Source organism: Gouania willdenowi, chromosome 21 (assembly GCF_900634775.1).
Source record: "Gouania willdenowi chromosome 21, fGouWil2.1, whole genome shotgun sequence".
Lineage (NCBI taxonomy): Eukaryota > Metazoa > Chordata > Actinopteri > Blenniiformes > Gobiesocidae > Gouania > Gouania willdenowi.
This window is the reverse complement of record NC_041064.1, coordinates 19,264,852-19,276,012: the sequence shown is the minus strand read 5'-3', so window position 1 is coordinate 19,276,012 and position 11,161 is coordinate 19,264,852.

The following is an 11,161-nucleotide window of genomic DNA, read 5'->3' as shown; positions in this document are numbered from 1 at the left end:
CTTTCAAAAAAAAACTCCAAAAGTTTATTTTTTAATCCAGGCTGTTTAGTCTCCATGTGCTGAGGCAGTTTTGAAGGCTTCATTGCATTGTTTGCCAGCTTGTCGCCACATACTATGCAGAGCGGACTTGGCGCGTGAGAGTCACCTGTTGCGACAAACTCGTATTTTAGGTAGGACCCCTGGTATTGTCGGTTAAAAGAAGCTTTCTTTTTCTTGGAGGTCATAGTCAACTTTTCTGGCTCCTCAGTTGGCCTTTTCCACATTGCAAAGAAACACTCCAAAGACGATTGTTTTATATGAATTTTTGCTTTTTTTCGGGCTTCGGTGTATCTGATACGTGATATGTCATGTACCGAGACAAGCATATTGACGTGTCAAGAGGCAAAGGCGAAAGTGAAGTCGGAGAGAATGCGGTCGTTTTTCAAAAATAAAATGTCTTTCAGACTAATAATCAATACATCCATCCATCCATCCATTTTCAGACCCACTTGTTCCTGTTATTCAGGGTCGCGAGGGTCTGCCAGTGCCAATCTCCGGCTCTCATTGGGCGCTGGGCGAGGGTACACCCTGGACAGGGCGCCAGTCCATTGCAGGGCCACACAGACAGACAACCACTCACTCTCATTCATATGGGCAATTTAGAGACTCCAATAAACCTTACAGTCATGTTTTTGGATTGTGGGAGGAAGCCGGAGTCCCCGGAGGAAACCCACGCAGCATGGGGAGAACATGCAAACTCCACACAGGGCTAACCACTAATCCACCGTGCGCCCTATAATCAACTTATTCTTTCTCTGCGGCCCGGTAACAAATGCCTCATGGCCCGGTACCGGTCCGCGGCCCGGGGGTTGGGGACCTCTGCTCTAGAAGCAGTGACTTGTTCACACCTCTGGTGATTAAAATGGAATTTAGAGTCCACAAAGTGACGGCCCTGCCTGTGAGGCTTGTGTTTGTGAGGCATTTGTTTACTCTGGGCCTGTTTCCCCTTCTCTCTGCAGGTGGTGGGGGCGTGGTATAATTGCTGATTGAAAGCACCGGTGTCAGTGCTCCTACAGTATAGAAGAACAACTCCAGCCCACGTTCAGCATTTGTTGGTTCCTTGCAATTGTTTTTCTTTGATGAGTTGGAAGAACACAAGCAATGCAAAAATTTTCATAGATTTCACACATTTCAACATCAAATTGTCTGAAATTCCTCCTCATGAAAGCATAAAAACTTTTTAGCATTATTTGAGTGTTTTTTTTTTTTTTTTTCGAAATTCAGGTGTTTTAATTTCCAGTTTTTATGGCACTATTTAGATTTTGCGCAATTCCAAGGGTAATGGAAACACAGCTTGTGATGATAACTTTTAGTCAACAAACTTAACACTAAATCCAAGGGTGACATGATTTGGCCCTTCACTTTTTCCTTAACTCTCTTGTTCCCATTAGTTTCACACTGAACCTCCCAGCTGTTCCAGTGAGCCCACACCAACACACAGGCTTTTATTATGCTGATGTGACGTAGCCGTTGTTGGGAGCACAGACAGCTGTACTTGTGTGGCCCTGGGTGCACCCATCATTAGTGCCAGCCTCTCTCCACACTTCCTCCATCCTTCCCTTGTTCTGAAGATTCATTCACCTCCTCCTCCTACATTGTTTTACACCACCGCACCCTTCTGTAATATTTTTACATTTCTTCCCTGCCAGTCTACCCACCTGTTTGTCCATCTTAACAGAGATCGCGCGCGCACACACCCCCGCACACTTTCACCTCCTCACTTTCTGCCTGTGATAACTAACCTGCTTTTGTGTTGCTAAAAGGCTGAGAGCTGTGTGCTTGCCACTCAAGATTTTCTTGAATAGATAATTTCCAAATTGATTCACGCTGGGCTCACATCTAATGGTCTGTGTGTCTCTAATGTGCATGGGAGATAATCAACACCTTGTGTCTCTGGGCTGGCTGTCTGTCATTTATTTTCCTCAGACTGTCTCTTTGCACTACACCCGTTCCTCCTCATAGCTCTCGCTCATTTCCCTCTCTCGGTATCTTATCTTTTAAATGTAATATTCCTTCCCAGTCAGTCATACATCTTCCTGTGGATTTCGTCTGATGCTATCTGTGATACTCCAAGTTTGATTTCCCACTGTGCGTCATTAACCTTTTTCCTATCTCTTGCTTAGACCCAGTGAGTATATTCTGCTGTTGAAACACAAGACACTTGCAGACCATGCAGTGCAAATTCAAGAGGGATTAGAGCTTCACCATGGCTACTTGTTCATACATCCTGGAAATGAGGAAGTTTAGCTCTTTTTCAGAGATCGTGCAGCAAAATCTACCTAAACCAAATGATTTTCCTATACTTTTACGCTTTGGCTACATATTTCCCTCACCATGTGACACAGTTGTGCACAAGAATCAGCAGTAAGATGATATAATGTAGTGCACAGTTGCACAGGACGAGATGAAAGGTCATCTTTGTGAATGCCATAAAGTATGTCGACTTCCTCTACAAAGTGTGTCTAATCACAATGAGTGAGGTGTAATTAATGTTTCACTGGTGCAGTCGAGGACCGTGGGTGAGAGGATGTAGTGTGCGGTCTCTCTAACAAGCTCCCACTCACCCCAGTGGAGGCAGGCAGGGAGTGAAGGCTGAAGTGACTGTGAGGGTGTTAGAGCAAGTGGGCTGTGTTGGACGTGTCCATATCTGTGTGTGTGTGTGTGTGTGTGTGTGTGTGTCCTCGTCAGTGAGTGTGTGTTAGCTTGTGAAAAGAGTGCGTGTGTTTCCTTTTGTGTGTGCTGTACTGGGATGTGGAAATTGAATGGAGCCTTTCAGTTCTACTGCTCGTCTCCCCGGGGGTGAGAGACTGGTTGCCATGGTTATCCTGGAATCCTGCCTCTAATGGGTGGGAGTTTGTGTAGCTCTGGCAACCTGGCCTGTCTAGGTTGGAATAAGTGTGTGTCCAAGAGTGTTTGTGTGTATGTGGGTGTGGCTGGGTGGAGGCTACATTCTGGGACATCGGAGGTCACACAGCGAAGAACATAAGCCTTCATTTCTGTACACTACTGCATGCACAAACGGGTAATTTATGTATGTTTACAATTATTATAAAAACATCATATTCACCATTTGTGGCCACTTTTAAAAATATCTCACACTTAAAGATGCTATTAGATGCTATTATATTTTTAATCAAATATAATCATAGTATATGGCTCATAGAACAATGAATTAAACATCATTTATTCTAAAAAGAAAGAGAAAAGGGTGAAATTGCCACTTTAAAGTTTGTTTTTATCTCCACTGTAAACAGTTTGGTTGTTATAATTTTTGCGCATTGCATTGTGGGATGTAAAGTCCTGTAAACAGATGCATAGAATATGCATATGTGTTTTAGTTTGTGTCCTGTATCCCCTTAATATCAAAAAACACTACTATGCAGATCTCCACATCCCACAATGCAATGTGCGAAAATTTCTGCAAATGGCCGGTTAGAGTGTAGATCATCCATCCATCTTCAGACCAGCTTTGTCCAATTTCAGGGCCGCGGGGGTCTGCCGGTGCCTATCTCCGGCTCACACTGGGCGGGAGGCGGGGGGTACACCCTGGACAGGGCGCCAGTCCATCGCATCAGGTGTAGATCACTGTTTCTCAAATGGGGGTACACGATGGCACTACAGGGGGGTATTTGAGAGAGAGAAAGTGGAAAATTAACAAGGGTAAGCATTACAAATATGGGGTTTTATTGTCAGTTAAAAATGATAATCACACTATTGATGATGGAAAATATCCTTGATTAGAACATGAACTGAAAATACAAGAGTCACTCTTAGTCCCACACCAGACAGGGGATGTCTGGAAATTATAAAAAATTATAGAAATAAATCTGTTAAAAATGAGATTCTTTAAAAGGTGTGTTACTGCTCATTCTTTCCAACATTATGCTCTATATCAAAGTATTCTGAGCAAAATGTTGTAGTTAGACAAAAGGAGACACTTATTTGATTAAAAAACAAGAGAAAGCAGGTACTTGGGCCAAAAACAAGTTTGAGAACCACTGGTGAAGATGAAAAAAACATTTCAAGCAAAAATTTCAAAAATTTCAACTTTTTTCCTTTTTTTTTGGAAGGAACAATGTTTGATTCATTGATCTATGAGACATACACTATGACTTTATCTCATAAATAAATTATCAGGCGTAGCAGCTTTAAGTGTTCATGATCGTATATTTTTAAGATGAGTTATTTATTTGAAATTGCCACCCTCAATTCCGTCAATTCACTTTGCAACTCCAAAAAACGGTGGGTGTATTAATGTCACTCTGTGGTGATGAAATCGTTCTCTTCCTTTGCAACATTATTGCGAGTGTAAAACATAATGCAGTGAAACAGTTAAGCCCGACTCTCCTGTCATCCCTGTCATCGTCCTTTTACCCGCAGGCTTGAGGGACTCTTCACTGGGCTCAGAGACCTCAGTGAACAGGAAACGCACTGGATGGAGGATAATGAGAACCTCCACACAGATAAGATTATAGTAAGGACACATCCAATAACGCTGAGAGCTCGGCATGCACAAGAAGCGCTTGTCCACAGTAGGTTCCAACCTTACAATAGTATGTGTGCACCTAACATAGCATCCTAATTGGGTTGTAATTTTCATTTTGTATTATGAATTTGACACAGAACACTTGGATAGCGGTGTAATAGGCCATGGACAATTGTTGGGAGAATATATGCCTGTGATATGCAATGTGACCAGATAATCCTGGGTTTTCTATTCCCAGTGTTCTGGTAGAGGGGATCAGTCCTTGCTAGTCACACAGATGTCTTGGCTCCCGTTCCTCTTGGACGACTGATCCATACGCTGCTTGAACCCCGGTGGATTTAAAGGAACTTGGCTTAGGAATGTTCTCCTCCTCTCCAGTTATTATGTATGGCCAATTCACTGTAGTTCGGACTTATTTGAAAAAAAGGTCCTTTGTGCTGTATCCAACTTGCATTAAAATAGTAGAAAATAAAAGTATAAAGGCATCATGGGATCATGATCATGCATGATGCTTTTGGTATGTGTAACAGAGCCCAACAATGAAATCATCTCTCTGAAAACATACTGCTGACAAGTTAAATAGGGTTTGAGTCTTTTCTCTCAATGTTTCGTGAATGGTGGACAGATTGTTTCAAAACAAAGTGAGCACAGGCTGATGAATGTGGGCTGAACTTGTGGTCAAACTCAACATATTGTGGGGGGGTTACAGGAACCCCTTAGTTCTACAGTCTTTCCTCTGCAGCTCACATTTAATACTGAACACTTATATAATTCAATAAACACTTCTGACATTGTAGCTGCAGGTCATCCAACACTCCGACGAAAGCATGAGCAGCAATTTTAGGTGCATAAACACTTATTTAACACATATCATAACAACTTATGCTGTTGGCATTAAAAAAAATGTCTAAACCTATAAGTGAAAATATTCTTTGTGTAACATTTAGATGCCTCCAGTCTTAGTTGACGGACCGCTGTAGATTCATCTCTATTTGTCCTGTTGAGTGAATAGCTTACATCTTATGTAATGCGTTCCTTTCCATTGTACTGTTAGGAGTTACAGTAAATGTAATAGATTTGCAGTACCACTGATTACCCTCATTTCTTCTCCCCTTTAGTGAAATACACCAATCGTTTTAACCAGGTCACTATCAGGTTCTTCTGTTCACTCTCTGCCTGCATGTTCCCCTCTCTAATTCCCCAACCCCTTACTTCTCTCTGTTTTTTTTTTGAAAAAAATTATTTCCACTCTGTAGACACCAGACAGTCTCAGCCTTGACTCGAGGCCACCCCATGCTCTCACTGTCCAACTATTTAACTAACCACAGTGAAACAGCTTTAATTTCAGCCTGCTGCTTGGCCTGGTCCAATGTAAGATTGCTTGGGGGTCTTTCTGGAAAATCTGTGGTATGGGGGTCCAACAGGACAGGCAGGCAGGCAAGGGAGAACAACGGCCTTGAGCAGTTAGTGCTCTGAGACCCCCAGAGACACATAACGTCAAGTCAAGAGAAGCCAAACTCCAAAGTCACGACGTTGGTTTTTATGGCTCGTTTGAAAGTAACTCTTTCTTTCTCTGACACAGAGAAAGAAGTGAAAGTTATAGGAAAGCCAATTACTAATGATTGGAGGGAGAAGGAATCCAAGAATAATGTCGGGACGTCAAGTCTGATCTAAAATGCCATTAAGAGGGAATCGGTTTTGTTGATTTTGGTTGTCGTCGTGTTTTGCGTAAATATGGATATTGGTACCCATATTAACTGAGATAATTCCACCCACACAAAAATCTATGAACTTAAAGAATAACTAAACCACAAAACCACTTTTTTTCTGCTGAATACAAATATAATTGGGTATGAAGTAGGGCTGTTGATTGATCCTGGTTCAACCCTCAACATTTTAGTCCAAGTATTTTGATTTGGCATATTGTTGTAAAATGTCAGAGTGACTGCCCACGATGGGTTGAAACCCGGCTATTACAATTGATCATGAAACGTTTTTGGAACCATCTTGCGTCACAAACTAGCACCGTTAGCCCCGCCCCTTTTATAAGAACTCACACCTGTGGGCTCTACAATCTGTGGTGAGTAGGTTGGATTGAGAGAAGAGTGAATAGAGAGGTACACTACTGATCAAAAGTTTTAGAACGCCACACTTTTTCATAGTTCTTGACTGAAAATGATTCAGTTTATTGTGTCATTGCACTCTGAAATGAAAGCATTGAACAAATGAGCAATTTGAGTTGAAAAAGAAATCATGGAAGCAATGTATAGACCAAAATCTATTCTGATCTTTTGACTCGTCAAAGTACAGTGTTCCAACACTGCTTTTATGCAAACAGAGGGGTCGGAAGTCATCAAGAAAAGTTGGAACACCTGTCGGAATTAGTAGCACCAGCTTTCAAGACTGATTCAACCCAAATTGTTAACCCACTTTGTGTTCCCTGAAAAAGGCCTATTTGTATAATTCTGAAATGTACAGTACATTATTTTTCAGTTGTAGGTAACCAAACCTCTTTTTTAACCTATGGCTGTTCAGTACTTACCTTAGTACCATTTCAAGCTATTCATTGGACTTGCACGACTTGAATTGCAATAAATAAAAATAGGATGTTCTAAAACTTTTGACCGTTAGTGTATATTGAGTAATGAGTAGCATATTAACATAGCATAGATTGTTCATTGGAGATTTTATAGTATAAACTGGGTGTGTCTTAACTGCTCCAGGAGCCCCGCCCCTAATCAAGGCATTTTTTGAATTGCCCTCCTAGTGGCAGGTCAGGCGAAAGCAGGGGTTTAGTTACTCTTTAAATCTGATATCCGGAGTTTCTGAGAAATCTATGTTTATGTATGATTCTTTTGAAATGCAAAGAATTACCTAACTAGTCTTTTACTATGGTCTGCTGCCGGTGGCCATTTATATACATTAATGTATATAAGTCCTTCCTTCGTCCTATAGACCCCTATACAAATGGAAACGATCGCTAAGTGCGCCCATTGAGACTGTCAATCAAAGTGAATGCGGAATTGTGCACAGAAAACACGGCCGCGTGTCCCAATGCGACCTTGTTATGTTCCACAATGAGCGCGCAGAAAAGTAGAGGCGTGGCTTCTGGTAGATTGGAAAAGGCAGTGGGAGGAAATGGAGTTGCTTAGGGCGTGACATTGAGATGTTTCTCAGAAACTTCGGATATCAGCTTTAAGGACTCAAAATTATTAATCTAAAATGATTGACCTATTGACGTACTTACGATAGAAACTCTGTCCCTGCTTTAAACAGCTTTAACCCTTCAGGACCTCTCCACTGTAAAATATTTAAATTTGAAGTTTGTTGTTTGGTGCTTGGACATTTGTTCACCCAAAAAGTAAAAAAGGGACATTTGCCCACCATTAAAGGGCCCATGTTACGCTAAATGAACTTTTCTGTGCTTTAAACATCATAAAAGTGATATATGGGCTTCATACACATGCCCAAAGTGTTTTTTTCATCGATTCCCTTAATCGTTAGTTAGAGGGTGATTTGCTCCTTTCTTACTGCAGGATGAGCCCAAGCACCTCTCTCCAATTTGATGACGCGTTCCCACTTTGATGACAAAGTGGAAACTCTCTGCCGTGATTGACATGTAAACAGACACGCACACGAAGGTGAGCATTTCAGCGTCCTTCGCGCAGTGCTATGTATGTATTTTCTACAGTCTATGTATGTACCGGCAAACGCCCCGCCCCCACGCTCTGTCTTTTGTTTATAAAGCAGCATGAGCTCGGCTACGGAGTGGGTGGACCGTCCTCTGGCCCTATGTCACCGTGCAGGGAGGAGGAAGTCAGTGTCCCGTCTATAGACACACCCACTCATGAATAGGAATAAGTAGGCCACAAATCAGCCTGTTTGTGTAGAGTTGCTCAGAAAGTGACTTTTCAGAGACTAAAACTCTGGAAAACAGGTGAGTTTGGGAAAATAAACTTCAAATACTATGTTTTTGGGGTTCTTAGAACAAATTAAGATGGGTGAAAAATAGCATGACATGGGACCTTTAATATGGTGTACAAAGTAAAACCTGATTTAGAAACTTGATTTACCAGTTAAGAGGTTACGATTTGTAAATATTTTAGTATTTTTTAGTTTTGTCCCTTTTTTTAATCTTGGGGTGGGCAAAGGTACTGGATTTGTTGTGTTTAATAGAACTATTTTGCCACTTAAATCTTATGCATTGGGAGTTGTCTGCACGTAGATTGGTAAAAAAAAACAACAACTTTAAAAAACAGGTTAAAATATAATCATTTGACCATAAGCGGAGAAAAAGGCTTTCCTGTCTATTTTTTATTGAATGGAACCACATGACAGCAGGGGACATCACTTTTCTAATGACACCATGTGTAGAATTTAATGATAACCTTGTCCTAGTCTCTCATCAATCCAGACTGTCCAATGTATCGCCATTTTGAAGGAAAACTCACAGAGCTAAAGTCTCTGGGCTCCAAAGAATGTGGGTATGTGTGTGTGTTTTTTTTGCTGACACAGTAGACTTTTGGATTTATCTGAATGAAGGGGAATACATTTATGGTTTTTGTGGAGTGAGAGCCCACAGCAGCCACCCTAGGGTCTTGTTATCCTCTCCTATGCCTGTGCTCTTGGGGGGGGGGGTTTAATGAACACTCCTGTTCCAGGCCTCTTCTGGCACCAGTCAGGCTATCTTACAGGGCTGCCTCCCGACACTCTCTGACTGCCTGAACTGCAGCACAAGTCCTTCAACAGCAAATAGAAAAAAGTGGGATGGAGACAGGGAGAAGACTAGGTGATCGAACTGAATAATTGATACGGGGAGTTCACTCGGGAACATCTCAAGAGTTTGTCTGAACACGGACAGACCACTCTTCACATCGTTTTTTAGGAGAGAGTCAAAAGTTGGGGCCAAACTTTCGTACAGCGGGAAAAACTAAAATAATTGGTTCATTTCTAATCATTCATGGATTGAATGAGTCCTGATTTTCACACACCAAACTAAGACTACATTAACACATATGAAAAGCTAAAAAGAAATTCATATTTTCACTAATTAAATCATCTCCCCAAACGTTGACAGACTGAAGTAACATTATTATAACTTGTGATTAATAATGAGGGAAATTAAACATGACAAAACATATGAAACCATAATAAAAGAAGTGTCTCAGCACATCACGTCTACTATATGATGTGAAAAAGAGTGAGTTCAATTCTTCTTCACAAGTGTTCTCAATTACAGCTGCTGCGTACTTTCAGTGAACTGTGCAAAGCAAACAGGCTCCAATAATGACATCACGTGATGAATGGAGCAGCTATGCAGTGCATGCGATCATTCATTCATCTGTAATTTACTGGCAAACATTAAGCCACAAAGTTCCCAAAATACTCTTTTTCTGTAAATCTGAACAAATGATAACATTATTGTGTACTGTTTTATTACAATACAATAAAGTCTGTTATTCAAACTCAATTTGTTAGAGATTAAACAACGAGTGATGGCATACATTGTTGACGTATTTGTTAACCTGACAATGTGTTTCATAGCAATTTGGAAATGTAAAAAAAAAGGTGTTTTTGTGCACATTTCAAATGTTTCTAGTCAGTGTTTGTGCTTCAACATTGTAACGGTGGAGAGGCTTTAGATATAGAAAATGTGTCGCAATAACTAAAGAATCTGTCACAATGGTCTACTGATTACTTAATTCAATGGCAGGGATGGGGGATGATGGAAGTTAACCCCCCCCCCCTCCCAAAAAAAATATAGTGGATATCAAATCATGTCCCCCTAGTTTTACTCCTAATATTAAAACGCTTTTTTTTATTTTATTTTGTAGGTTTTTTCCTGCATAATCAGCTGATAGTCATTATATTACACTCACAGACATATAGTCACAATTTAGGATAAGCTGATTAACAAAGCACCATGTGGAGCAGAGTTATCATTATCAGTTGTCATGCATAGCGTTGTGATAGGTTCATTTCAGGTCTCTTGATTTTCTGTTTCGGTTTCTTTTACTTTTGCTCTGTTATTGTTTTTATAGTTAGAATTGGGTTGATTGTGTGTGTGTGTGTGTGTGCGTTTGTATTTGTGTGCGTGTGAGAGAGCTTGTGTAGATTTCCCTCTTGTCTCCACACAGGTGAAACTAACTGGTTAGTGTGTATATAACTTGATATATTATAGGTATATACAGTAGTTGGCCAGGGATGGGCAATGCTATCACAGCGGGGGCCACAAACATGTATTTGTATCAGATCCGAGGGCCACATGATCAATATTTATGTCAACATTTAGAATAATGACCAATCAGAGCATCAACATCTCAGGCTGTGGTTATGATGTTTTGTGTGTTCTTGTTGTAATTGTGCGTGTTTTTCTGTCATTTTCTGCATATTTGTTGTCAATTGTGCATTTTTGGGGTCAGTGTTGTTGTTTTCTGCATTTTCCTGTCATTTTGTGTAATTTCTTTCTCAGCTTGGTGCTATTCTGGAATGTGTTTTGTGTGTTTCTGTAGTCATTTTGTTTGTTTAAGTGGTTGTTGTGGTTGTCATTTTGTGTATTTTGGGAATTTTTTTGTATGAGTTTGCGTACTTTGTGCATTATGTTATTAATTCCTTCCAACTTCTTGAATTACAATT